The sequence below is a fragment of the Dermochelys coriacea genome, chromosome 1 (genome assembly GCF_009764565.3).
Source record: "Dermochelys coriacea isolate rDerCor1 chromosome 1, rDerCor1.pri.v4, whole genome shotgun sequence".
Classification (NCBI taxonomy): Eukaryota; Metazoa; Chordata; order Testudines; family Dermochelyidae; genus Dermochelys; species Dermochelys coriacea.
In genome coordinates, this window is record NC_050068.2 from 144,656,781 (window position 1) to 144,681,483 (window position 24,703).

Consider the following 24,703-nt stretch of genomic DNA (forward strand, 5'->3'; position numbering starts at 1 on the left):
ACTAAAAGCTTGATACAAAGTCCAGAGAAGTCAATAAAAGTCTTCCCACTGACTTCAACAGGCATGGGGTCAGGCCCCACTGCGCAGATTCAGAAAGTTACTTGAGCATGTGAATAACATTATGCAAATGAGCAGTTCTGTTGAAGTCCAGGGGACTACTCATATGCTTATGTACCTTGTTGAATCAGAGTCCAGCTACACAGACACTGCTTCCCTTTCTGACTATTGGAAAAAACACAAATGTATTTTGCTTTTGGATATTGGGATACATTATGAAACTAAGATAATCTTAATAGATCATTGTTAATGTATGGAACAAGAATTTACTAAATAGATGTGTGAGATTGACTCACGTACTCAGTTGCTTATTGCACTGATACTTTTTCTCTTCTGTTCTAGATGTTTGATCTGGGAGCTGGAGCCTTCAAGTATTATTCTTGCTGTTCATAATCAGCCTCTGCAGATGGCCAATAATTTATCTGGCTTCATGTATTCAAAAAAAGAAGTGGATATTATCAATGCATAGTGAGAAATATTGTTCCTTTTCTTAGTACTATATCTCAGTTTTAACTGAGACTTTACTTTGCATGTCCAATCAGTAAAAAGACGGTTATAAAACTACAAGTTGTAATTATAGTATTCTCACAGATACATTCCAGATGTTAATGTAAGAATAACAATGCTTAATACAAAAAAAGAAAAGGAGTACTTGTGGCACCTTAGAGACTGACAAATTTATTTGAGCATAAGCTTTCGTGAGCTACAGCTCACTTCATCGGATGCATTTGGTGGAAAAAAAATATTTTTTTTTTTGGTGGAAAAAGTTTTTCCACCAAATGCATCTGATGAAGTGAGCTGTAGCTCACGAAAGCTTATGCTCAAATAAATTTGTTAGTCTCTAAGGTGCCACAAGTACTCCTTTTCTTTTTGCGAATACAGACTAACACGGCTGCTACTCTGAAACCTGTCATAATGCTTAATACAGACTGTCAGGCGATTAAGATGTGTATTTTAACATATTTCACAAATACATAATTAGTACATTTTATTTTTGATTTCCACAGTCTAAGTGTTGTTTTATGAAGAATCTGGGTGACTGATATATGGGCTAAGGGTGCTGTGATTCCAAATGTTCCCAAAGTAAGGAGTTTTATGTTTAGGATTACACAGCAGAGGGAAAACTTTCCCCTTCTTTGATTTTCAAGATTGGGTTTTATTTTTCAGTTTCAATGTCTTTCCATTAACTCAAACAAGTCCACCATTGTCTTTCCCTGGGTTATCCTGGGTGTTTGGAGTTAGTTTCATGTAAACAGCTAGCCTGGAGGATGAACCTTCCCAGCCCAATTGCTTCACCCCTTGTTGTATGCTGTGTTGTTGTGCCCGTATTGGTCCCAGGATATTAGAGAGACAAGGTTGGTGAGGTAATATCTTTTACTGGATCAACTTCAGTTGGTGAGAGAGACAAGCTTTCAAGCTTACACAGGGCTCTGGGGAAGCTGTAGTTGCACCACAGTTAAAATTACAATTTCCTACATATATACACATGCATACATTCATAACCATAACCTATACACATATCTCCTACTGACCACCAAGTTCAGAACTTTACAAACTTTTGTAAAATATCTCATTTGACATATATTTATACACAATAATATTGTATGCAACCTATTGATTTAATTACTTATTCATAGGTGTTCAGACCTCCAGTTGCCCCCTTGGGGCATCAGGACTCTGATAGTCATAGACTGAAATACAAAGATGCTCAGTTTTAAATGGAGGCACATTTCAGAATATGTGGAGATATATTTTAAAGTACTGAGCACAGTTTTAGGACTAAATAGGTCCCTCTGCTCCACTTCAGACATTCTTTTAAACTAACTAGTAATTTGGGGATGCCTTGATTTTTTGATTACTAACCTATGACATTTTAAATGGGCCTGATTCTCAGCAAAACCTCTGAAAATCAGGTTCTTCAAGTCATGTACCCCAAAATTGAGTTACCCCAAATCACTAGTTACTTTTGACAATTTTGGCCCTTTGTGGGTTTGCGAACACTAAAGCGAGACCAACTTTCTCCTAATTACATTTTATTTAGCTACCATTTTTCTAAAATGCCAGTTTTATATATATTGATATCATGACTGATAATTTAAAAAAAATCAGCCATATTATGTCTATTTGTGGATAAGAAATGTTTTCTGCAAGTTTAAACACAAATTAAATATTAATTTCATGGGAAACAAAATAAATTTAACAACTAATTATCTGTACAATAAAATTCCGGGAATGGCACACTGAAGCCTAAAATGTCTTGAATCAATATGAAGTGATGGAAGCTGCTAAAAGCATGGCCAAGAGCTCTTTTTGTTCAGAATATCACCAGGTTTAATCATCACTGGATTTCATGGTCTGTCACCATCTAATTTTTAAGTTTGCAATCTTTTTCACTTTACAAATATCACCTGTTTTGTGTCCATCTACAGTAAGGCATGTATCTATGCTATGCCAAGAGTCCTAGACCATTCTGACAGTTGAGGTAACAATCATTGACTACCTTTACAGCTAATTTGCATGTAACAATTTCATTGGTTGTATGAGGGAGCCTGCACAGAGGGCGGATTACTTTGCCCACCTGATACCCATACAAATCAACACAAATCTCCTAGCGCAACACTCCCAGACACAAATCAACACAACAACCCACACAACACCACACTCAGCTTGTACAACAAACCCCAAACACACAGAAACCTCACAGCAGCACACTCTTCTCATTTTCCCCCTGCACAAAATCTCCCAGCACAATACAAGCTGCATGCAAATCAACACAACCACCAACACAATAACCTCAAACACTACTCTGGAGCCTATAATGTCTGGTGAGTCAATGTGAAGAGATAGAAACAGCTACAAGCATGGTTGAGAACTCGGTTTAGAATATTAGCAGGTTCAATCAGCAATGGGACTCACGGTCAGTTATCATCTTTAAAAAACATGACTTTATGAATTTCACTTGTGCAACAATACTGACGTTCAGATACTAGTTACTTACATAACTCTAACTATGCTTCATTATTATCATCATAGATTCATTCATTCCACTGTTTAATAAGACATCAATATAATATTGTTAACAAACATTAATAGATTCAAGGAGTTCAAGGGATCATCAAATCATCTAGTCTGACCTCCTATATACTAAAGACCTTAAAATTTCACTCAGTTACCATTGTATTGAGCCCAATTACTGAGGCTTGGATAAAGCATAATTTCTAGAAAAAACATCCAGTCACCATTTCCCTTGGTAGTTGGCCCCAGTGATTATCACCCTCACTGTTAAAAAATGTACCTTATTTCTAAATTAAATGTCAGCTTCCAGTCATTGGTTCTTGTTATGCCTTTCTCCACTAAATTGTAGAGCCATTTATTCCCCTGTATTTTCTCCCTGTGAAGATACATTCACTACAATCAAGTCATCACTCAATCTATTCTTTTTATAAATTAAACAGAATAAATTGTAAGGCTTTTTTCTTCAGCCCTCAGATTATTCTTGTTAATCTTTTCTGCTCCCTTTCCAGTTTTTCACATCCTTTTTTGATTGTTGATACCAGAACTGTGTGCAGTATTCTAGTATCAGTCTCACTAATGTTCTATAGAGAGGTAAAATCATCCTCCTACTCCTATTCACTACATTTCTGTAGATATATACAAAGATCACATTAGCCCTTTTTGCCACAGCATTGCCCACTCTGACCCCTACATTCTTATCAGAGTCACTTCTTTCCAGGATACAATCCCACATCCTGTAGGTGTGGCCTGCATTCCTTGTTCCCTGCTGTATAACTTTGCACTTGTCTGTATCAAAACATTTTATTTGAATGAGCCCTGGAGTGATTTTTTTATTTACTTCCAGATTATTGCTGAAAATGTTAACTAGCATTGGGCCAGATCCCTGTGGAACCCTACTAGAAATATGGATGACTACTTTTCAAGCTCTGTCATTTAGCAGTTTTTAATATGTTTAACTGATATTCTACAGTACTAATAGTTTAGTCACAATGCCAAGTGGTACTAAGTCAAATGCCTTACAAAAGTCTAAATATATTACATCTATGCAGTTACCTTAATCAACCAAACTTGTATTCTCAAAAAATGAAGTCAGGTTTATTTGAGAAGACCTATTGTTCATATAAGTATGTTGGCTGGCATTCAGTATAGTACTATTCTTTAATTATTTATGAATTAAATCCTGTATCAGCGCTTCCATTATTTTGCCCTGAATTGACATCAGGCTACTGGTAGGTAATTATCAAGGTGTCACAGATCTTGTCTTCTCCCCTTGCCAGACACTGACCAAATTGCTGTGGGGAAATCTCATTTCTGGATCTTGAAGTATTTTATGCTTCCCTGGGTCTCAGAAGATTGCAGAACTGTTTCCTCCTTTGTCTTGTCTGGCACATTTCCTGCAAACAGACTATCAGTCTGCTACCCTTTCGTTGAAATGAAGGTGCTCAACCCACCTGCCTACAATCCCAGCACCAGTGCTCACTCCCAAGCTACCTCAGTAGCTTATACACACAGAATCCCACTGAAGTTGTGAACCTTCTGGGTTATAGTTTGACTCTCTTAGCGGCAATGTGGTAGATGTGGCATATTATACATAGACTCTTTGCACATGATTCTAACACCATTGTTTTTTATTTAATAGATAAAGCACATATAATTTAGGAAACAGACAGGCATTCTAAATGCAATGCCCCTTATTAGTTCAACCTTCCCTTGGGAGTCCTGAGGAGTCTGTATGAGTTGAGGAAGGCAGGTTTCCTCCTGGCTCATGAGGCTACTACATGCAGCTCCTCTCAGCTTGATCTGGTAAAAAAAAAATAGCAAGGATGAAGAAAACAAATAGAATAGCACCTGCCCTTTATAACCTTTCAGGCCCTTTACTGGGTGCCCTCTGGTCACCTGAGCAGGCTGATCAGGAAACCCCTAGCAGGTGACTAACCAGTTCTAGGAATTGGGAGCTAGTCAATTTTTTTTGAGCTATTCCATTTCAATGGGAGAGCATTTTAAGTCAAATCACCCTCTCTTTATTATTCCCTTTCTACCAGCTTTTGGAATTTCCATCCAACATCAAGGAAACAGACAACAGAGAGGGCAAATGGGCTGCACATTCAAAATGGAGTTTGCAGCGTGGTAAAGATACAAACTGAGTTCATAATCTCCCTGGAAATAATAAATAGTACAGACATCCCCCAAATTATCATACCTGATCATCCCAGTTGCCTTTTTTGAATATTAAAAAGGCATTAGCACTCTTCTGTTCTTCAGGAATTTCCCTGGTTTCCCAAGATTTATTAACAATGAACAAGAGTGGGCCAGATATCTCTTCATTCAGCTCTTTAGGGACAGTTGTGTGCAAGTTACCTGACTATGCAGATTTCAAAATGTTTATTCCTAACAGATGTTGTTTAACATCCTCTTTGGATACTAATGTAGTAGAAATACATCCAACATCCTCAGCACATCATCCTCCTTTTTTTCCAAATACTGAACTCAAGCTATTTAAAATACCTTTGTCTTTTCTGTACTGTAATTTTGAATTTTACTATCTCTGTTAGACCGCAACAGAGGTCTCCCTATGGGATGGGGAGTGAGCAGATACCGGACACAGTGTATATACACTGTGTGACGGGGCAAGGCCAGATGGCTATAGAAAAGTAGTCTTATTGGGATCTGGGAAATGGGTGGGTGAAGCCCATCCAGCGCTAAAGGATCCCCCCCAGCCTAAAAGGGGGATCCACAGGACCTAGATATCCAAAAAATTCCGGGGGACAACTAATAAAATAACAGGGACAGGAGTACGGTCAAAGGGTCAAACGAAGGGAACCGGATGGGGACACTGAGCAGAGAACCCCGGACAGCGCCCACTGCTCCTCAAAGGCCTCAAGGGAGTCAGAGGACGCTGCCCAGAGGAACTCTGCCCGGATACGTGAACGGACCGAGGATCGGAAATAGGCCCCACAGTCACAGGAGACTCCATCGGCCAACCTCCTCACTCTGATTTTGTAGATGGCCATTTTAGCTAGGGCCAGGAGGAGGTTGACCAGGAGATCCCGTGACTTTGTGGGGCCACGGATAGGGAGTGCATAAATGAGAAGGTGAGGGAAGAAGTGCAACCAAAAACATAATAAAATATTGGTGAGGAGCTGGAATAGGGGCTGCAGCCTGGCACACTCCAGGTATACATGTGCCAGCGTATCCCTCACGCCACAAAAGGGGCAGGTGTCTGGGATTGAAGTGAACCGCGCCAAGTACACGCCCGTGCTCACGGCTCCGTGAAGGAGCCGCCAACTGACATCCCCGGCGGGCCTTAGGACTAAGGTGGAATATAGGCTGGCCCACTGGGGCTCCTCGCCCTCCAAAGGTGGCAGGAGGTCCCGCCATTTTGTATCGGGGCAGGACACGAGGCTGTGGGCGTGAAGGGTGTGGAGCACGAGCGTGTAGAGATGTTTTCTTGGCGCGGTTTGAAAGGAGACCGGCTGCATCTCATGCAGCCGGCTTCTAGTGAAGGGGTCGGTTGGGACCACGGGGCAGGTGTCCAATTAAAAGGTCCGGCGGGCCTGGGGTAGTGGGTGGGCGGAGCGTGCCCTCGTGCAGGACCCGGTCGAGATGAACCCGAGCAGCGGGCGGCAAAGCGGTCTTCACCTCCTGAAGTATGCGCCGGGGAGTAAAAGGTCTGGAAAGCCCCATGCACTGAGCAAGCATCAGGGGATCCAGCCAGTCTCCCCGGTCATAGTCCAGGAGGTCTCCGACTCTTGTGACCTCTGCCAGGACCAACCTCTGGCGCACCGAGCGGGACTCCGCCACCTGCACATGGAGCTGGGGGTTGTGTAGCAGGGTTCCCTGGTTCCCTTCGTTTGACCCTTTGACCGCACTCCTGTCCCTGTTATTTTATTAGTTGTCCCCCGGAATTTTTTGGGCATCTAGGTCCTGTGGATCCCCCTTTTAGGCTGCGGGGGATCCTTTAGGAGTGGACGGGCTTCGCCCGCCCACTTCCCGGATCCCAATGGTACAGCCCCGTGGCCCATTGAGATGGGCAGACAGGGTGCAGACCCCCGACGGGGCTCCTGATGGTTTGGCGTGAACACTGGGGCGATAGGGGGCGGCGGAGAGAGGATAGCAGCCCCTGATGGGTTGGGACAGGTAACCACAAAGGCCGCTCCCTGGGAGTCATCTGTTGGAAAAGGGAAGGAGACAGCCCCAGGGGTGGCAATAACATCTCGGGAGGTGGATGGGATAGGGGCAGGGGCAGGGTTAGGGGTGAGAGTCTGGGCGGGGAGAGGGCTCTCAGTGATGCTGGGCGCGAGCTCTATGGTGGATTTGGCAGCCACGGCATCAGGAGGTGGACTCTCTTCTGTAGAGCCCTCTCCCAGGAAGGAGGTCGAATGCTCCTCACCAACGAGGGGTGCCCCTGGTGGCTCAGGTCCCGGCTGCGTGGCACTGGCCGTCGTCTCAACAGGCTCGGCGGCTCTCAGCGGGGTGCCCTCTGCATGCGGGTTGATGGAGGAGTCCAGGGGCTCCTCGGAAGTGGGAGCGGAAGCAACGGTTAAGGGGAGGGAACATGGGGAAAGGGGGGCTGGAGTGAAGTCACCCAGATCGAGGCCCCCTGGTATAGGGTCGTCCTCCCGCTGCGTGACCGGGGTCAGACCCAGGGCCTCGATCTCCTCATATATATATGGGAAATCATTTTCCGCCACCCCGGGATTCTCCCTGCCGGCACCTGATGCGACGGTTGCTTCGGGGCACACTGGGGTTTCAGATGGCACCTCGGGGGTCTTGGAGGGGAGGGACTCCTGTGGAGGGGAGATACCGCCTTCCAGTGCTGCCACGTCATCCCCAGCCAGCTCTGGTGGATGGAACACACCCGTGGGTAGAGCAGAAGGCTCGGCATCGGTGCCCCCCTTCCTGGTCTTCCGGGGGGCCTCCGCGTCAGATGGGAGGAGCGGAGCTCGAGCCTTCCGCTTGCCCCGCTTCCCCTGGACTAGGGCCCAGCCCTCCATGGCATCATCCAGGGGCTGGCTAGCAGGGATTGTGTCAGGGGGCAGAGGCGATGGCTCAGGGACTCGAGGGGGTAACGGTGGGGCAGCACAAGAGAGGGAAGATTCCCCTTGGGGCGGGCCCTCTCCCATGCTTGGCGGTGTCCCTGCTGCAACCTCCTCCACAGGCCCCGCCAGATTGTAAACAGCGGGGGTGGGGTTCTCCCGCTCGTTTGGGCATAGTGGGGAAGGTACCCCTTGGGCCCGAGCGGGAGCAATGGTGGACTGGGAAGGAGGAGGGGCGGTTTCGGGTGTCGGGCAGCCAGGGGCGTCGGTGATGACGGGGCCGGTGTCCTGCCGGGGCTCGGGTGTCCTGGATGCCCCTCCTTCCTGGGCCAGGGGGAAGTCCCTCCGGCCGTGCCACATCGCCCGGCAGAGGTAGCACCGGGCCTCCCCCGTGGAATAATGCACCTGGTAATGGGTCCCCTGGTAGGGGACTAGGAACGACCACTCGAGTGCCTCTCCGTCGCGCGCCGCCGGCGGCAGTTGAAGCTGCACTTGCCGGCAGAACGAGAGGACGTGACGGAGGGCGGGGTCTTTGCAGCCCAACGGGAGAGGGCTGATGACAGAGATGGGCTTTCCCAAGGTAGAAAGGGCAGGTAACAGGGCGGCATTGGGGAGAAAGGGAGGGACGGAGGTCAGGACCAGGCGGACGCCCAGGTCCTCTAGCGGCTCTAAGGGGACCAACACGCCCCCCACCGCCAGGCCCTTCTCCACCGCCTCCTGGGCGGCGGCCTCCGATGCTAAGAAGAAGACGACCTTGCCATACATTTTGGATGCCGCCACAATGGCCGTGGGCCCCACCACCCTCGCCAATGCCCGCACATAGGTCTCCACGTGGGGTGAGGCGGGCACCAGGAGGCAACGGACGCCGTGCTTCCTGGTCATGGTGGGAAAGGGGCCCCGGCCGCTATAGATGGTAGCGGAGGCGGTGGGCTGGAGAAATGATGTAGCGGCAGGCGGGGGGGCTGCCGCCACCTGGGCGTATGCTCTAGGGGCCGGGGGAGGGACACCTGCAGAGCTGGTGGAGGGAACAGCGGGGAGGGGCGCCCCAGCTGGAGATGGGGCCGGGGCATCGGGGACAGCCCCTGCCATGGAGGGCCTGGTCTTTTTAGCGGGGCCCTTCCCCTTCTTCTTCCCCTGGCCCTTCCCGCCGGCTGGGAGGACTCCCTGCAAATCTGAGGGGGTGAGAGACGTGGCAGCAGTGGAGGTCACCCCGGTGCCCGTCGCTGCTGGTGCCCCAACGGGGGCGATGGCAGATGGTTTGGCAGCAGAGGTAGAAGGTTGGGGGGGTGACAGAGGGGCAGGCGGGGGAGGGGGAGCTCGGGCTACTGGAGAGGTCTCACCCGTCTCATCCCCCGCCATCATGAGCAAGGAGGAAAGGGAGGATATCAAAAGGAGGAGGGGAGAGGGGAAACAGGTCGACCACTCCTCCCCGCTAGGCTGCAGGCAGGGGAGGAGGGCGCCAAAAGGGGTGGGCTGGACGGGGGGCAATCAGGGGTTAGGGGTCAGTCACCGACACAAGGTGGAAATTCCGGCTCCTCTTGGTGCACTACGGGGGGGGGGATTCAACAACATTGAGGGTGCAGTGAAGAGCGTTGCAACTAAAAAGGGGAATTGCACAAGCGCATGGGAGGGGGCATGGGCACACGGAGCGAGGGGCTAAGCGGTCTGGGGGTAGAACAGGGAAACCAAGGGGCTAGCTTCAGAGGCTGGGGCAGGGCAAACAAACAAAGGCTGCGGAAGGAAATGGGCGGGGCAGGCAAACAAACTGAAGCTAGTAAGGGGGGCTGGAGCAAAAGAGGAGGCAAAGCAAGTGGCAAATGGGGCAGGTAGTAAAGGGCAAAGCTGGGGGGTAGGGAGTCCAGGGGGGGCACATGTGCCCATGCACAAGTCTTTTTTAGCTGGCTGCTGCTTCTGGCCCAAAGGGTGGAAATAGGGCGTGGCAAGCCAAGCAAGCAGCTGAGTCCAGAGGCAGGAGCTGAGGCAGATGGTATACAGCCGGTGGGGGGGTGGTGGAGGGGGCAGCGGTGGTGGTAATAGTGGTGGGGGTTGGGGGGGACACACAGATGGATCGGGGGGCAGCTCCACGCCACACCCCCGGTGTCCCTACAAACACAGTCAAAACCCCCACCACAAGAGCACAGTTTGAAAATTACTCAGTCTTAGGGCCCCCTCCACGGTGGTCTGCAAAGTCTCTAGGTGCTGCCCCACTGGCAGATGATCCTCTTCTTCTCCTCCTCGGGCTTCAGCAGCTCCAGGCAGCGGCCTCTGCAGCAGCAGCAGCTCCAGGATCTCCAAGTGGTCGTCCAGGCAGGCAGAATGGACCTCTCTCAGGTGGTGGTGGTGGTGGTATCCACAACAGCAGTTGCTGGGGTCCCTCACTCCTCCTCTCTGGGGAGTGGGCTAGCAGCCCCCTCCCCACCCCAGGGTTGCAGTTGCAGCAGTAGCAGCACCCAAGAGTGGGGGGTCCAGCAGCCAAGTAGCAGAGAATGGGGGGTGTCTGGCCCAGCCAGGGGAGCAGCTGGAGCAGCAGGGAGAGCTTAGGGCCTAGTAGCAGCAAGAGTAGCAGCTTCCCACCTCCCTCCAAGCTAGAAGGCTATGGGAGAGCCGTGGGAGGGAGAGAGAGATTTGCTCCAGGCTACACCAATCCCTGGTACCAGGATAAGTGAAATGGGAGCTGCTCCAGGTCAATTAAGACACCTGGGCCCAATTAAGAACTTTCCAGAAGGCAGGGAGAAGGCTAGGTTGATTGGGACGCCTGAAGGCAATCAGGGGCTGGCTGAAACTAATTAAAAGCCTCCCAGTTAGTCAGGTGGATGTGCATGTCAGGAGCTGTGGGAGGAAGTTGCACGGTTGGAGAGGCTGAGTAGTACACCCCTTATCAGGCACAAGGAAGGAGGCCGTAAGGTAAGGGTGAAGTGGAACTTGAGGAAGTGAGGGCTGCTGTTGGGGAAGTAGCCCAGGGAATTGTACATGTCATGTTTCTGAAAGGTCAGCTATCATAGCTGATACTATTAGGGTCCCTGGGCTGGAACCTGGAATAGAGAGTGGGCCTGGGCTCCCCCCCCACCACCACCTTTGCCCCCTGATTAATCACTGAGACCGGGAGACAACAGAGACTATGCAAGGAAGGATAACTTCTCCTCACCTCCCTCTCTGGCTTATGATGAAAATGGCTCAGTAGACTGTGACCCTTATCTCTAGAGAGAGAAAGGTTACGTGGAAGGTCACAGTAAGCCTCTGAGGCTAGAGAAATCTGCCAGGAAACGCGGGACCCACTGAGGCAAGGACAGAGCTTTGTCACAACTGGTATATAATACTTCTCTATGCTTTTTACTGATTACGAAACAAATCTTACTCACTCCACATTCATACCCCTAACATAATATACCAGAGTCCAAAGGTCAGAATTGCCCCAATGGCCAGTTGAGATTCCTTCTATCAGGATAAGATCATGAGATGCAGGGAGCCAGCGAAAACCACATCTATACATGGGACTCTGGATCAATAAATGACTCCCATTTGCAGAAATCATAATCAACCATTTATAGTTTATTCCATCATGTCATTGGTTCTTTGCCTTGGTTTACTAGGCTTTCTACCCACACAATTCCAAAGAGACAATCCTGGGCAGGCCACCATGATCCAAGGCATGCCATTTCCTCCAGTTCTTACACAATTTTATATCAGTCCAGCTGGTGTTTCCTTTTCAGACGATTTTCTGTATTTTTCTCTGAACGTAAGATTTTTTTTGAACAAATAGTTCTAATAGTCCTTGACCTTAAGTTCTTGCTTCAGTTGCTAACTTGCAATGCACACATTCATGTCAAGCACATATCATTCATACCAGGCCTCAATGACCTATAACATATTACATGGTATATGAATCACAATGTGTATGTGTGTGTGTATATATATATATATACACACACACTGTGATATCCCAACATTCCTCCGTCTTGATACACGATTAATGCCATTAATTATTGTATCACTTTATAATTTCACAAGCAATTCAATTTTATATATCACTTGATCCAAAACTTCTTGTCACTTTCTTATTCAGAAGCTTAAACATAGCATAATAAAGGTTAACAATATCATTAATACAAATAATATGACAATAGGGTGTAGCATTAAGTTTAGAAGATCTGTGACACTGGGAGACCATCCTTTAAAAACATCATACCAATGAGAAATTGCCAATTCTTCTCCTTCTTTTCCCAATTTTAATATTTGACCATTGTGGGTCAAAATGTTTATTTTTCCCAGCTGAGCATACTTAGATACATCTTTTGCATATTGTCTGATTTTTTTCGCTTGTGCCCAATGTATCCACAAATCAAAGGAACTGCATCTTTTGGTTCCCAAACAATTTCCTTTTTTAAAAATAGAGGACCTTGGTAAATAATAACCTTTGTTACATTACATTTACATGAATTCAATTGGCCCTTTTTTCATACTTCCCCAAAATATGTGTTTTTCAGTAGTTACCACACAAAACATCTGTTGCCTAAATCAGACACTCTTGTGCCATTAGAGGCTAAATATTGCATGGTACATTGTCCACTTGAATGGTTCAAATGACATCCCTCTAGGGACCAAATTAGTTGTGGGCGCACCCATTTAATTCATCCCCACTCTTCACAATGTTTCATTAATTCTACTAATTTACAATCCCCTTCTTCTTGAATCAAGTGTGTCCCACTTATTTCTATTTACCATAACTCTCCATTAATAATTTTTGGCAACACCCAGGTCATTGCTGCTTTTCTTTGCTTCCCTATGTTGTGTAACAGCATTCTGCCTTTCCACTCTCCCCTCAGAGTGGCTTGATCCCAATTAAACTCCATATATTTCTTCCATTCTGTAATTCATTGATTTCATATATGATGATCTTTGAACCATTCAAAAGGCTATTGTCCCTTTCTTAGTAGATTGATCATTCTCTGTGTATTGTATCCCATACGTTTGCAACTGTACACATCATATTGCTAGGACAGTTTTATTATCAATCTCAGACACACCAAATAGATTTACATTTAGAGACATTTGCAAGGCTTGGGCTTGTTTCAATTGGAGTCCTACACTTCTTATTTCTTATTCCAATAATGCACCAAAATTTTGTGTCACATGTGTCTGTACAGTCCCCAAAATCTTACCCAAAGCTGACATTTCCCCTTGTAATGTCTCAATATCAAATTAGTTTAAAACTCGAGCTCCAGCACCAATACTACCTATGATATATTCCCCTATACCTCTCTTATTTCGTATAGTCCCATCTCCCCATTGTTGTTGCCATCCTTGTATTAGAGGCAAGGCATCTGGCATACACTCCAGATGTTGTGCACTTATGTTTACTTGTGCTCCTTCCAACCAGACTGTTTGATCCACAATAGTTGGGGCTTCGATTACTTCTCCCCTCCTAGATGGGTGCTCATCTGCCATGATTCTTGGTGCAATCTTATTTACTGGTATCTGATTAAGAAACATTAAAAAAATGACCATATCCCCCAAAATATATTCTCCCATTAATTTTCCTAAAGCAACTGAATTTTATCATTATGGAAGGATATGCTATTACACCATATTCCCATAATTTAATAGCCATTGACGAATTCCATCCCACATGAGTATTAGCCAATTCTTGTTCATTAGTCACATCTAGGGTGACTACATCAAATCCCAAACTCCAAAAGGTACAGTTCAGGATACTCACATTCAGATTGGTTTCATCATAAATACATCGAAACATTAGGTGGCTTTCCTCTCCCCTTAGGGTACATACAAATATCTCCATTGCTCTTCCAAATATTTTGGCTTTTAGATATTCCCATGTCACATTTTTGTCATCTTCCCACCGTACTTCAAATTTTTCCTCAGAAGGTTTTTCTTTACATTTGGTTTTGTTTGGTCCTGTTTTTCCCATTCTGTCCCACGAATAGTCAAATGTATTATTCCCTTTGATCTATACCACCATCCTAGAGGTGCTCCCATATGTATATCCATGTACCCCTTAATTTTCCCAAATATTAAAAAAAAAGCCATAAACCATATTTCCACCCGTTTTGAATTATGAGGATCCTCAACACTGAAGCCATGGCCATTATTCCATAGGAATAATGTCCAATGCTTCCGGCTATATTAATGTAAATACTTACACTAACCTCTTCTATCTTCGGTCAAGCTCTGATATTATTTTTTTCTTCCTAAAATATAATGCACACAACACAATTCTTCTGCTAAGCACAAAATGCAAAGCAAAGCAAGCATAAGCAATAAACCAAGACAAAAATTTTAGCACTGTATCCACACTCAAAATCCAAGGTCCGTACAGGATAATCTCTGGAGCAATTAGGCATTCCTTTCCCTTTGTAAGATAAACTAAAAGAAAAAAGAAAGGAACATTATTTAATCTTTAGGCCATAACTTTCATTGTGATGTGTGGACCCACTTTCCCTTTCCCCCCTTGTTAATCTGCACTACAGTAGGTGAAATTTTATTCATGATGGAAAATGATCCAATCCATTTAGACTACAGGACATGATTTTTCTATGTTAATTTCAAATACATTACTCTATCTCCGATTTTCCTTAATTTACTGTCCTGAGCTACATGAGAATCCAGTTTCTTGCTTTTTCAAGGTGTCAATCAGTTTAAATTCCATTTTCTTAAATTCTATCGGTAACTCTCTTACTCACTGGATAACTGATACCTTGTCGTCGTCTTCTTCTTCTTCTTCTGGGTACAAAAAAAGGCTCCACAATCTTATAGGCCTTCCAAAAAGAATTTGATAAGGCTGATAGCCAGTACCCAATCGATCACTACTTTGGATGGCCACCAACACCATTGGCAATTTATCGTTCCAATTTTTGCCAGTTTCTTGCACTACTTTGTGTAGAGCTTGTTTAACAGTTTGATTGATCCTTTCTACTGTCCTGACGGTTGAGGATGATAGGGGATATGTAGTTGTTGCTTTATTCCTAAAGCTTTTAATAAACTTTTAATTACTCCTTCTACAAAATGTGGCCCATTATCAGAATCAATTACTTTTGAGTTCCGAATCTACTAAACACTACTTCCCACAACTTTGTTGTCAGTGGTCTCTGCAGTGTGATTACTGGTGGGAATTGCCTCCACCATCCAGAAAAGGAATCTACTATCACTAATAAATGCTGATTCTCTCTTTAGGTCTTAGGCAATTTTTCAATATAATCAATCTGTATTCTACTCCATGGCTCCACGATTCTTTGGAGCACAAGGGTATCAAATTTGGCAGTCTATTCCTGTCTTCTGCATACCTTATGCAGTTTTTAACAAAGTTTTCTACATCCTCTTGCACCTTAGGCCATATTCCAATTTGGTTTACCTTAAAGAGAGTATTTTCTATTCTTTGGTGGACCATAGAGTGACACAGATTAATAATCTCATTTCTTTGAAGTTTGTCAGGTACCCACTTTACCTCTCCTATTTATTTAAGCACCGCATAGCCACCTTGTATAGTCCAGTTTCACCATCTTTCTTTGGATTTAACCTCCTGTTTTATGGCTTGAGCTCTACTAACTCCCACAACTCCCAAAGGTTCCTTTGCTGCTAATTTAGCTAAAGCATCCACTTTATCATTCCAATATTTTTCATTCCCTTCTTGCTTTTGCTGACCTTTAATATATCTTACTATTAATTCTCCTTGGTTTTTTTCAGTCAGTCATAGATAGATTTCCAATCCTTCTTTTGGACCAAATTTTTCCCAAAGATTCTTTTTCAAATTCCCAATCCAGTATAACATTCTTTGTACCACAATGTCTGAATCCATATAGACATAAAGACAGTCTGAAACATTATTTTTCTGTTTAAGCAAATCACTAAGAGCTCTGACCTCTGCTCCCTGAGCTGAAGTCATACTCATAGAACCAGAAATAGTTTCCCCATCAATTTGTATAGCAGCATATCCCATATATGGCTTAGGGTTCTCATGGTATGAACTACCATCTATAAACCAAACCTTTTTCTACTAGGCTTAAGACTTCATCTACCTGGGGTGCTTCTTCAGCTAACTTCAGTTCAGTTTCTGGAAGTGAGCTTTCATGCTCTTCTCCTTCTGTCAGGAAGGCATATGGTAACATCATTGCTTGTTTGTTATTCTCATAAGTAACATCTCTGCTAGTTAACATCAAGGTCCATTGGGTCATCCTGGTATTTGATACTCCTTTCCCCTGCAGTTTCCCTGATAAAATATACTTCAGGGGAGAGTGAGGTGTTTGTATTATAATAGGGGCTGTGCCAGTAGTCAAAGCAAAAGCTTCAATGGCCCACACAGAATCTAAGCATTCTCTTTCACAGATCCCAAACTGCTGCTCTATAGGGGTTAATCTTCTAGACTTGTTTGCTACTGGTATTAACTTCCTGTCAATTTCCTGCATCAATACTGCTGCTAGACTTTGTTGGGTTGCTGCCAACTTAATCACAAACAGCTTGTTTATCTCTTGGAATTTCAATGCTGGAGCTTTCTTCAATGCTTGTTTTAAATTACAGAAAGCTTTTTCTTGTTCAGGCCCCCATTCCCATTCTACTTTCTTTTTTAGTAAATGCCACAACAGTCCAGTTATAGTGGCAAAATTCCAAATGTGTTTCCTTAAATAGTTAAACCCTCCTAACATAACCCTCAATGCATGAGAATCATCTGGCCTTGGTAAATTCATTAATGATTTCACCCTTTGTTGATCTACCTGAATTCCTTGTTCCCCTAGGGTCACCCCCAAATAAGTCACTCTCCACTGCACTATTTGAGCTCTCTCTTTATTAGCCTTGAAACCCGTTTCCTGGATGAGTCTCAACACTGTTTTAGTCCACTCAGTCACCTCCTGTTCAGTGTCCCCCCACACTAATATGTCGTCTACATATGAGGTGACATTCTCTCAATCCTCTTTGGATAATTGATCCTGCATTCGCACCACATGTTGGTGTGCAATAGCTGGAGCTAACAATGTAGGCCCTGGGGAATTCTTTTAAATAAGTACTGTTGTCCCTTAAAAGTAAATGCAAAGCAGGCCCAAGAATCAGGATGCAATGGGATGGTGAAAAAACAATTTGCCGGATCTAAGACAGAACCATTTAGGGGCTCCCTGTATTCTTGCCATTACTTGAAGTAGATCTGCTACTATTGGTGCCATGGGAGGCAGGAGGGGGTAGCTTTATTAATTTGTCTAAAATACATTGTCAATCTTCAGTCTCCTGAGGCTTTTAATAAGGGCCAAATTGGGCTATTTGTATGAGGAATTCCCTTTTTCAATCACTCCCTGTTGTTCTAATGATTCAATTATTTTCTCAATTCCTGCCTCTGCTTGCACAGGATATTTATATTGTCTCTGTGATAGCACTTCGTCCCCCATGATTTTAACACATGCTTCGATTTTACCACATTCTGTTTTATTCTTAATCCATACATTGGGAAACTCCTTTTCTCACACATTCTGTTGATCCAGTATAATCTCCTCCACTGTTTCTGCATATTCTTGGAATGTACCCTGCTTTCAGGATGCCTTCCATCCAGCTGGAGATCCAGCCGAACTCCATTAGTTAAATCCAAAACTAACCGATTCCTCTTCAGAAAAGGAGTCCCCAATATTATAGGCTCAGCTGCCTGATCTATCTGAAACATTTGTTCTTTACAACAAAAATCCCCCACTCTCTCTCTGGGTATAACTATTTCTACTGAATGATACATTTTTCCTGTCACTCCATCCCCAATAAAGGAGGCTACTGTAATGATCTCTGAGACATATTGAATCAAATCACAATGTCTATTTACAATATTTACACCGGCCCCACTATCCAATAGGGCATCTTTGGGTCCATTATTTCCCATAATGACAGTTGTCCTAGGCCTCCCATTTGAATCCCATCTTAATCTAGTTACCATCCCCCACTCCTGAGGATGCATTTCCAGTGGGAGCAACTTGTCTTTGGGGCTTCCCTGTAGAGCAGGTTTGCACAGTTTGCATAGCTGCAACCTTTTTCTGCTCCTTAAACATTTCTTCTTCCATCCTTTGCATTTCTTTGATCAATTCATCAGTACGTCTCCCATTCCACTTATCCATGTCTATTCCCCTCAATCTCAATTACTTCCAAGCGATATTACAAAGCACATCTACATCCTTCTGGGGCTTATTTTAATTATTCTACCCTCTACCTACTTGGGGTGGGGTGTTTTGTCCTCTACCATGGCCTCTTTCTCTCTCATGATTGCTTATAGATCAGGATATCTCATTTGAATATGTTATTGCTTCAACAAAAGGTACTCTGGGTTTCAATCCTTCTACCTGGCTTCTCCCTTTCATCATGCGTTGGCATACTAGCCAGTGCTCCAGTGCATTCATAACTGTTAACCCCTCATCCTGGGCTGCATGGTTCACCACATTAGTACATATCACTAATAAATTTCTGTCCAATCCTTCAAACACATTATTCCGAAATTCCCTCTGATTCAAATTAACTGCCATCAAAGAATCAGCTGTGACATGTCTGGCAACCTCCACTGTGGGATTAGTCATTGGTTGTATTTCTCCAGCCAATAATCCCAATATTATTCTCTTTAACAGGTAATCCCTGGGTGAATCTCCAGGCTTCACGTAATCTGCACTGGATAACACCTTCATGGGTCTTTGACCTATTTCCTTTCCTAACAGCATAATAAATCATGGTATCATTTGGTGTGCTTCTGGCTGCCTGTCCGAAGCACTTTTCACTCAATCTACTGCCTGTCTAATCTCTCCATTGGTAGCTGGCCTGATTAACCTATAAGATTCACTCATATTTAAATTCTCTGTTCCTCCTAACTCTGCCAACTGTGATAGCCATGTAGCTAAATTTTTCATATTCACTGGGCCTAATGACTTTACCATCAACTGTAAATCTGATGAACTCGCAGGAATTATTTGTGTCTGCTCTGACTATCTCCCCCGCTGTATCTTTAATGATTGATCTCCGTTCTAGCACTGCTACAGACTTTTCTGGTTTAGGATCTCCCGGCCAGTTTCTTATTTTTTTCCTCAACTTAGTATAAAGCCCTTCTCGAGTTTGGTCAGATTCAGTTTTCTCTTGACCCCCCCTTGCAGATCATCTACATACCAAATAACATTGGAATCCAAATCCAAATCTCTCTTTTTGACACACAGCCGCAACCTACAGCGCCTGTGTTTTCCCTTGCTTTTTCAATGATGCTATATTTTTCTGTCACCAACTGTGAGAAACGCTTGCGATATCCTCTTCCTTTTTCTTAGTCAAATCTCAAATTAACTGTTTCATTCCTATCACTTGATGGTCTAATTTATCTTTGTCTGCTTTAATCTTTTCCCAGTCCAGCATTCTTTTCTCCAGTTCCCTATTTTGTTTCCCCATTTGTTCTGAGTTTGCATTATCTGCCTGCCTCATTTCCCATTCCAAATTTTCCTGGCAAGTTTTAAAATTCTCTTGTAATGTTTGTAACTCTGCACAGACTTCCCCCTTACATGCAACTGCCTTTTCTATAGCTTGTCACAACAGCCATACCACGGCCGTTTGCTTTTTACTGGCATTAGGCTTGTACAACTATACATATATTTCAAACATGTTTTCAAAGCTATCAAGTGCTAAATCTGGTTCCACTGCACATTCCATCCAAGGGCACATCCCAAATGCAATAATCTCCTTCTCTAAAAGGAAATGGGCTTTAGCTTTAGTTCACTGGGGTGCCTCTCCCCCCCCTTTACTTCTCTTCTTAAACAGCATTTTAAACATTATTACACTAACACCACATGGTATCTCCCCACACATTTTTTTTCTCACAAATTTCACAAATAAGGAGTCATCCTTTTTAGTCTTAAATAAGGACTCCCCCAACACTGTAAGACCCCGTCTCAAAATCCGACACTCCTTAATATCTCTCTCCCCCCTCCGCATTCTCTACCACAAGTTAGATCCGCAGTAGAGGTCTCCCCACGGAATGGGGAGCAAGTAGATACTGGACACGTTGTTGGTATATAATACTCTAAATGCTCTTTATTGATTACAAAACAAACCTTACTCACTCCACGTTCATACCCCAAACATACTATACCAGAGTCCAAAGGTCAGAATGGTCCCGATGGCCAGTCAAGATTCCTTCCATCAGGATAAAATCATAAGATGCTGGGAGCCAGCGAAAACCACATCTATCTCCACGGGACTCTGGATCAAAAAACTACTCTGATTTGCAGAAATCATAGGCATCCATTTATAGTCCATTCTGTCACATCATCGGTTCTTTGCCTTTGTTTACTAGGCTTTCTACCCACACAATTCCAAAGAGACAATCCTGGGCAGGCTGCCATGATCCAAGGCATGCCATTTCCTCCAATTCTTATACAATTTTATATCAGTCCAGCTGATGTTGTTTCTTTTTCTGATGATTTTCCGTATTTTTCTCTGAACATAAGATTGTTTTTGCACAAATAGTTCTAATGGTCCTTGACCTTAAGTTCTTGCTTCAGTTGCTAATTTGCAACACACACATTAATGTCTAGCACATGTCATTCATACCAGGCCTCAATGACCTATAACATATTACATGGATATATGAATCACAATGTGTGTGTAATATATATACCTACCAACATCTCCATCTAATAATGGACCTATACTAGGTTCTTTTGTTCCCAATATACTTAAATTCCTTCTTATTGTCATTAGCCTTGCCAGCCATGGATTTTCCCTTCTTATCTTCAGCTTCCCTTATACATTTTCTACACTTCATAACTTATATCAATTGCTATCTATTTCCCCCTTTATACCATTTGTTATATATTCTTTTTTTTTCATTTCTAACTCCTGCCTTCAGTTTACTGTGGAACCAGGTTGGCATTTTAACCAAAGTTGTAGAATAATGGCTTTTTGGCCACCTAAAACTCTTCTTCCCATGTTCAGATTTATCAAAGATGGATGGAGTAGATGCAGCAAAGTTTTCTTGATTCACTGTTTCTCCTTTGTTGCTGGTAATCTTTGTTGCTTTTATCATTCCTTGATTAGCATTGCCTTTTTGAAGTTTGAGAAGAAATTAACTTGTCCTTCATTCTAGTTTCGTCTCATGCTCATTGGCTGGTTTCTCCCTACACCTGTTTGAGAATGTTTTAATATTTCCTTGTCTAGCTTTGAATTACTATTCCAACTTCTTGGTAAATGAACATGTGGCATGGCCTCAGGTAGAAAACAGCTATAAATTGTATCAATAAAGTATATTTTGGGGGCATTCCTACAACATATAGTATGGGAGCTCAAATCTCAGATATGAGTGAGCATAACTGTACTGAAAGCATTTAACATGCAGTCTGCATTCTGATTCTGAAGACATCAGTGATTGTGGAGAAAGAGAGAGAGAGAGAGATTGTGTCTCACTAATTACATGGTATTTTACCATGTAATGGCAGAGTATTTATGAAGCTTGTATCACATGATTAGGTTTTCAGATATTAGTTCAAGCTGTAAATTGGGTTTCTCATAACATTTTCCTGAAAAATTAAAACTATTGCCAAATGTATATTTGGAAATTAAAAGAAAATTATTGTGTGTGTATTTTGGAGATCTATATCTATAGATAGATATTCAAAATACACACAACATAATAATACTTGGTGCACAACTTTTAGCACATCTAAAAATAACACTAAATTATAATCTAAAAAAGTCACATCACTAAGGATTTCTGAACACCCCCAAGAGTAAGACAAATATAAAAAAACCCTCTAAATCTCTCCTAAATCAATCTGCTCCTATGTTAGACCCACAGTAGAAAATAGGGCTTTTCAAACAATTAAAAAAGTTAATTGTGATTAATTGCACAATTAAAAAAATTAACCATGTGATTAATCATGCAATAAATTGCACTGTTAAACAATAATAGAATACTATTTATTTAAATATTTTTGGATCTTTTCTACATTTTCAAATGTATTGATTTCAATTACAACACAGAATACAAAGTGTACAGTGTTCACTTTATATTTTTATTACAAATATTTGTGCTGTAAAAAACAAAAGAAATAGTATTTTAATTCACCTCATACACATACTGTAGTGCAATCTCTTTATCATGAAAGTTGAACTTACAAATGTAGAATTATGTACAAAAAATAACTGCATTCAAAAATGAAACAATGTAGAACTTTAGAGCCTACAAGTCCACTCGGTCCTACTTCTTGTTTAGCCAATCGCTCAGAGAAACAAGTTTGTTTACATTTGCAGGAGATAATGCTGCCTGCTTCTTGTTTTCAGTGTCACCTGAAAGTGAGAACAGACATTTGCATGGAACTGTTGTAGCCAGCATTGCAAGATATTTACATGCAAAATGCATTAAATATTCATATGTCTCTTCATGCTTCAACTACCATTCCATGCTTATGACGAGTTCTGCTCAATAACAATCTAAAGCAGCGTAGACCAACGCAAATTCATTTTCATCATCTGAGTCAGATGACACCAGCAGAAGGTTGATTTTCTTTTTTGATGGTTCGGTTTCTGTAGTTTCTGCATCTGAGTGTTGCTCTTTGAAGACTTCTGAAAGCATGCTCCATACTTGGTCCCTCTCAGATTTTGGAAGGCACCTCAGTTTCTTAAACCTTGGGCCAAGTGCTGTAGCTATCTTGAGAAATCTCACATTGGTACCTTCTTTGCGTTTTGTCAAATCTGCAGTGAAAGTGTTCTTAAAACAAACAAACAACATGTGCTGGGTCATCATCTGAGACTGCTATAATATGAAATATATGGCAGAATGCGGGTAAAACAGAGTGGGAGACATACTATTCTTGCCCAAGGAGTTCAGTCAGAATTTAATTAACACATTATTTCTTAACGAGCATCATCAGCATGGAAGCATGTCCTTTGGAATGGTAGCAGAAGCATGAAGGGGCATACCAATGTTTAGCATATCTGGCCTGTAAATACCTTGCAATGCTGGCTACAAAAGTGCCAGGTGAACACCTGTTCTCACTTTCAGGTGACAGTTTAAATGAGACGCTGGCACCATTCTCTCACAAAAATGTAAGCAAACTTGTTTGTCTTAGTGATTGGCTGAATAAGAAGTAGGACTGAGTGGACTTGTAGGCTCTAAAGTTTTACATGGTTTTGTTATGTTGAGTGTAGTTATGTAACAAAAAAAATCTACATTTGTAAGCTGCACTTTCACGATAAAGAGATTGCATTATGGTATGTGCACAAGGTGAGTTGAAAAAACAATTTCTTTTGTTTATCTTTTTAACTGCAAATATTTGTAATAAAAATAATATAAAGTGAGCAATGTACACTTTGTATTCTGTTGTAATTTAAATCAATATATTTGAAAATATAGAAAAACATCCAAAATAGTTAATACATTTCAATTGGTATTCTATTGTTTAACAGTGCGATTAAAACTGCGATTAATCACGATTAATTTTTTCAATGGTGATTTTTTTTTTAGATTAATCATGTGAATTAACTGCGATTAATTGACAGCCCTAGTGAAAAGTAAACTGCAGACAGGACTCCCAGGGGCGGCCCTAGACTAGCTGCCAGGAACTGGCACCCTAGGCGAACCATGTAATCGGCGCTCCCCAACCCCAAGGGCAGATCTAGGCTGAGGTTTATGGTAATCTGGGAAATATTTTGCCCCTTTTTTCCTTTTAATGTTTTTAATCTTTTTAATGTTTTTAAACATTTTTTTTTAAACAGAGGCTTAATTATTTGGTTTGTCCATCTGTCTGTCCAACCAATGTTTCTGAGATCAGATAAAATAGAAACACAAAATTTTCAGACTAGATTTGTACATGACAGCTAGATGATATTTCAATCCGATTTCAAATAAAAATACATTAAAAATGTTAATTATAATTTTTATTATTACAAATCCCAAATCATCCATTATGCTATCCTGCTTTAACTGCCATTACCACCACATCCAATATAGAAAGAAATAAGAAAACTCTTCAATGAACTTTAACCTGTATTTACAAAGAAAAAAAAACTCTGTGCTCCTAAAACCTAACTTTTCTTGCTTTGAGTTTTGAAAATTCAGTCACTAGTTCTTTTAGATCCAGTTTTCCAGCTATTTCATGCTCTATTGACATCATGGCAAATCCAACAAGTCTCTCCTGCACCATTGTTGAATGCAGATATGTTTTTATAAATTTTTACTTTGAGAAGCTACATTCCTCCCTAGCTACAGAGACTGGCAAAGTTAAAAGAATGTATATAGCTATAACAATGTTCTGAAAACTGTCTGTGGGTTTATTTTCACAAACAAACTTCAGTACTTCTTCAGGAGTGGAATGTTTCATAACTTGTCTTGAAAAAACCTTTAGCTCACTGACAAATCTGTAGCATTAATGTCTTCTGAATTTTCATGAGTCAATGCCAACTCCAGTTTTATACAAAATGCTCTTATCTGTTTTGCTGTTTTCTTTTGCAAGCTGTGCATATCCTATAGAAAGCCAAACACTGGCTCTAGCTGCTGCATCTGTTGAAATCTTTCATCAGCTGAGTGAATAGCAGTATCAAGGACTGCAAAGTAGAAATTCACTTTGAACCTTTGTTTTGGGTTCTGAATGGGTGTG

General features: G+C 42.8%; 1 long non-coding RNA gene across 2 annotated transcripts in view; it reads right to left on the reverse strand.

Annotated features, from left to right (window-relative positions):
- Nucleotides 1-20,611, reverse strand: part of LOC119841092 — a 31,386-nt gene extending 10,775 nt beyond the window's left edge. The window contains exon 1 of one of the 2 annotated variants that reach the window (XR_006277942.1): nucleotides 20,200-20,611. This is a non-coding gene — a long non-coding RNA (uncharacterized LOC119841092). Of the gene's footprint in view, nucleotides 1-20,194 lie in introns of both variants that reach the window. The other variant, XR_006277943.1, reaches the window with a different exon arrangement.
- Between the last annotated feature and the right edge of the window lie 4,092 nt (nucleotides 20,612-24,703).